General features: G+C 37.3%; 1 protein-coding gene across 1 annotated transcript in view; it reads left to right on the top strand.

Annotated features, from left to right (window-relative positions):
- Window positions 1–4,683, top strand: part of LOC136840854 (trichohyalin-like) — a 505,698-nt gene extending 501,015 nt beyond the window's left edge. The window contains 1 exon segment of the mRNA XM_067107799.1: window positions 1–4,683. This exon segment is cut by the window's left edge and continues 610 nt beyond it. The gene's annotated coding sequence lies outside the window, so the exon portion shown is untranslated.
- Window positions 4,684–5,308: the final 625 nt, after the last annotated feature.

Raw genomic sequence — 5,308 nt, 5'->3', positions numbered from 1 at the left:
TCAGATTTCGAGAATGTTTTTATATCAAGAGCAGACTCTTCAGTAGTGAAACTCAAGACATAAATATCAATTCTGTCAAAGAGCTTTTTAATGCTTCCATTTTGTGGCTTGTTATGATAGTGAAGTAATATCTGATATTAATCATAATCATTACACTTCTTAATGTCTTCGCTGATGGAAAGGTAAAGATTTCAAACTGGAGACTCTTTTGGATATTGAAATTAACATAACTCAACTGATGTGCTGTTTGCAAGAGTCCGGGAACGAATCAGTGTAGAAATAGTGTCACAGAATCATTTAGGATATAATCTAACATTTGCAGGTATTAGAGTTGCCTCCTGTAACCAAGCGAACTGAGGATTAACTTTGTGTGAATGAAGTCAAAGAAAAGATCTTGAAATTTAAATCAACTGTCTTCAGTTGAGGTATATTTCACACAGGAAATAGTGGTGATATTGAACTGTACTGTTTTGGAATTTTCCATATGTGTGGCGGTGAGTCATTCAGCCACGGAGCCTACTTATTAACTTTGAATCCATAATAACAGTGATAAATATGATGATTGTGCCCAGACAGTGAAGGTGGAAGAAAGTGGGTTAGTAATATTAAGTGATTTTTCTTTTGGGCAGGACTGTAGTTGTTCCCGAGTTGTAGTTCGTAGTCGTTATCCCCATGGTAGTACATATCATTGGTAGTCAAGGGTCAAGGATATCTCTTGAGTGTCCGTGTGACTCCATAGTAGAAGTCCTAAGTGGTGTTCTGTCTAGTGGTGTCGTCACTGACTGTTCCCTCCCCAGAGACGGCAGCAGAGTTACAATCCTCCCCTGATAATGTTGAATAGAGTGATTATGAAAGTCCTTATAATTTATGAACATAACTACAGCCCATCTGCCAAGGGTGGACATAGAAAGGAAAATTGTGTACAGTCTGTATTTTCTGTATGTAAATGTATATAAGATAAATCAGTCATAGTTAGCATGTGTTAGTCTGTAAATTTTAGCATCATTTACCATCAGTGCCGTTCTGATGAAGGGGCTGACATGGGCTGCATCTGACAGTCACACTGCAAGGTCACAGAAGCCAGGCATTTGGCCTTGCAATCAAAACATTAACAACCGGAACTCAAAACATGCAATATGTCTCTTCAAAGACAATTCATGATGAATCCCCTTTCGAGCCCCGGAACCTGTGCTTTATGATGAAACTAAGAAAACAAAAAAAGAAGGAAAATTGTATATTATTTGTCTCATCCATGGTCAAACTGCACTAAAATGGAGGCACAAAATCAAAATGTAAAATACCTAAACGAGAAGTGATTAGCAATGTTGGCTTCTGTCAACCCCTCCAGTACCTATGTGCAATGCAAGTTCCGGGGATCAACATGTAGGACATGTGGACACAATTCTCTCCTCCAGAGTATAAAAACTGCCAATGGATTTTTCCTTATTAAAAATTTTGAGACTTTTTAATGCATGATAATATATTATGCATCTGGTGCACTCTTCCTGAAAGAATTATACAATCAGTGAAGGTCGTTGTACATAAACCAGATTGTCTAGTCATTGTGAGCGGTTGTTAGCACCAGTTATCCTTCCCTTGAAATTTTTACTAACTTCTATACCTTTATCAGGTGTTAGTCACGGGTTTGCAACAGTTCTTGTTTAACAAAAAATATAAACTAAAGCATTTTCTCTCTCCATATACCGTATATAGATTCAGAGTATCGGTTTCCAAAGTTCTCATAAATTTTGACATTTTTAATCAAATATTCACATGACAAATATGAAATGAGTGTGTGAGCATAAGGAAAGTAGCCCTCTAGTAACAGATCATCAAAAATTTGTCAAAATGATATTTTACCTGCTTCTTGGATCCTTTTTGAATAAAAAAGATATTTCCTGATTATTTGCACTAATGATGAACATTTTGTAGACGGTACTCAACACAGTAGTAGGAGTGACCAGTGAATGGCAGAGTTTTCAAGGAATCAGGATATTGTTAGCAAAGCCAATCTCTAAATTCTTTGAAGTCCAAAGACTTGAGGGGCATAGCTTCACAACCACTTTCTCTCTTTCTCTTTCTTCCCCTTTCTTGTCTCATATCAGAAAATTGGTTACATTTAGTATTTAAACGGAAGAAAATTGATGTTCTTGAGGAATAGAAACACGAACAATTTAAGCTCTGATGCCCTTAGGTTTCGTGATAGCCTAGAGCAAATGGAGAGGGCAAAGTTCAGAAACATAGAAGTTACTGATGTTATTTTCAGTATTATTTACTCTCCTTTACACTCACGAAAAGTCATATCACTCTTACATTAGTTTTGAGATGAACTTAACGCAGACAATACCGACATTTAGTCCTGTACCTTGAATGTAAATATTTACACTTTAAATGACCTTTTAGTTGTGATAACAGATTTTTTTCCGAAAGTAACCTTTATTTTTTTTTTTGAGGGAGCGGAACCATTGTAGTCTGTTCATATCTGCACGCACACTCATAGTTAACCTTTCAACCTCTACCAAATAGAATATTTAAGAACTTAAGTCTTGGAGTTTTCTAAAAGGTACTAAGTTTTGGGAGAAAAATTCCTGGAGAGACTGTCGCTTCCTCGTCAGTCTCGATTATAGGAATACCAGCGTGCTACTTATATATCTCATATGTAATTACAGTTTTGGTCAGTCCATTAACACATATATGCTATGCCAGTCTGAACTTGAGAAACAACTATGTGACTGATTTAATGCTTGAATGGTAATTAAAAGCAAAAGTGTAACTCAGTTATTGATGAAACAAGAGAGGTGTGTACAAGGTTACCTTGCAATTATTTTGAAATTAAGTGTAATTCAAGTGACTGAGCCATTGGCTAACACATACCCTGCCTCATGTATATACTCTTCCTCCTGTTGTGCACATTGACGTTTATATACCTTTCCTAATCAGTCAATTTTCTCTTACATATACAGTCTTTCATGTGCATATACATCTACTAACATCTCTTCTTCATGATTGCTTTCAAAAGTGTGTGTGCACACCTCTTTCTACATGCATGCACATAACCACATTGCATTTGCAACATTCCCTGAGTGCACATTCGTATGATTTGGGGGCGGTGTGTGCCCAACAACATCCTCAGTGTATCCTTCCAGTCCTTCTGAGCCTTGCAACTAACTATTCTATGCTTCTGACTGGTACTTGTGACTAGTACGTCTGGTACTTCTGTCTTATCACCATCGAGTGGTACTCGTGGCCCCATACCTTGCATCTCTCGTGCCATTCTGTCTGAGTGTCTGGTTGAAGGTATAGATTCTCAGTTGTGTATATACTGTGTATGTGCACTGTGTAGTGTGTATACATACAGGTGTATATACACACTCTTGTATTTTGGGCACAAATGTAATATTTAATGTAAAATATATATGTGTAAGGTCAACACTTTATGAAACAATTTGTTTTGTGTGCCTGTGATTTCTTAATTTAGCATATCCCCTCAGTAGGGTCTAGTAGAGACGTGTTATGAGTGATGAGCGACATTGGAAAACTACTGCTATGTGCTACAGTGAGACAGACTGTCGTCTATGGCGCTGAAGGGCGTGTCCTTATTTCACGTGAAGTTGTGTAGTCATTGCGATTTCCAATCTGACGAAAATTCACCGTTGCAAATTTTGTCTCACAAATTTGTAGAAATCGGCATTGCTCTGAATTGGTGGTATTAAGTACTGAATTGTGCCATCTAAACCGTCATTGATATACAAATGATAGCAATAGCATGCGGTATTTATGTGCATCACAGCAATGAAAAGAATTTCTAGAAAAAAAATGTGGGAATATGTATAAACACAACAATAAGTGTCTAGAAAATAGATCAATAAAAGTGGGGCATAGATATTTATGGATTTAAATGATCAAATTGAACACAACCCCTTCGAACTGAAGCCTATTCAAATTCACATGTTAGCATCACTGGAGTATGTAGCATAATACTGTATTGTGTTTCTGTGGAAGATAGTTTTAACCCGCATGCATTAAGGTTGAGAATCACTTGTTGTGATGACAATAATTCAACCCTAGTGGCAGCTGAGGATTAGCACTATGTTCCTTTGACCCACATGATATAGGACATTTCCCACAAGGTACTCTAGTGTGTTAGTATGTTGTGAATGCTTTCTATGGTGGTCACTGTGCAAGGTTTATTTTTGTGGCAGTGATATTATGTGAGGAATATAAGAAAGTGGGTGCATCTAGAATATAGAAAACACTGTGTACATTGATTTTCAAGACAGTGATATAGAAGATTTATGAATCAGCGGATTATCGTGGACAGTATCTGTACTACGTATCTTATCTGGACTGTCATTGATCAGCCTTTGGGGTGCCACGTGATATCAACTGTGAAGTCAAATAGGAAATGTTATCAGTCCTCTGAAATTCGAGTGAGTTCTCTGATCGTACTCTGTGCCATTCATTGGTGACTCCCCTTTCCTCTGCCTACATGAGTTTTTTGATAGTTCAGAATAGTTCATTTCATGTGGTGGTCCAGATGCTAGTCATGAGAGTGAAGAATCCTTACCAAGTAGCTATGTTGGTGTCTAGCCGCAAGTTGTTGTCTTTTCTTGCCCTCCCAACTCCCTCTTCTTTGACGTCATGTCCAGCATGTTGAACAATAAAGTTGATCTTGCAAAAGAATGGGTGTTTCCTTTCCTTGAATCCAGTGTAAACACATTTATTTATCCTGTTACCAGAAGCCTGGTGAAAGATATTGCTCTGCCCTTTTATCAGTATGGTCAGACAAACGATATCTGAATAAAGAATTGCAGTTATTTCCAGTTCATTAAATTTATTACTACCACTCACAACTTCTGCAGTTTTCAGGAATCCTAGAGTCCAAGTTTTACAAATTGTTCGAGTTTAATTTTTCCTTTGCTTTGCGAACTAAATTACTTCCTGCCATGCCAGATTGAAATGATTTAGAATGAGGTTATTCATGCTTTTTTTAACGTTTTCGCAAAGATAATTTTTAGAGCACAAAATGAGGCCAGCACTCAAGATATTTTCCAGCAAAATTGACATAAAAAATTGTTCGACTGTCAGGTTAGATCAGTTCCCTTTGAAGGCTTTGCCTTGGAACTTGACTTCGTTCTAAAGAGTCTTAAACTAAGCATCAAAATCTGAATTTTACTGATGCTTAAATATGCCCGGTCTATCGAGAAAAGCTCTGACATCAAGGGCCTGGGAGATTCTTTACGACCTTTACTGGGGAACTGGCAGTCTTACGTAGTAGTCGTCATGCCATATCAAAATAGAAAAAATA

Source organism: Macrobrachium rosenbergii, chromosome 8 (genome assembly GCF_040412425.1).
Source record: "Macrobrachium rosenbergii isolate ZJJX-2024 chromosome 8, ASM4041242v1, whole genome shotgun sequence".
In the NCBI taxonomy this organism is placed as follows: domain Eukaryota; kingdom Metazoa; phylum Arthropoda; class Malacostraca; order Decapoda; family Palaemonidae; genus Macrobrachium; species Macrobrachium rosenbergii.
Note: the sequence above shows the minus strand (reverse complement) of the source record. Positions and strands in the feature narration are given on the sequence as shown.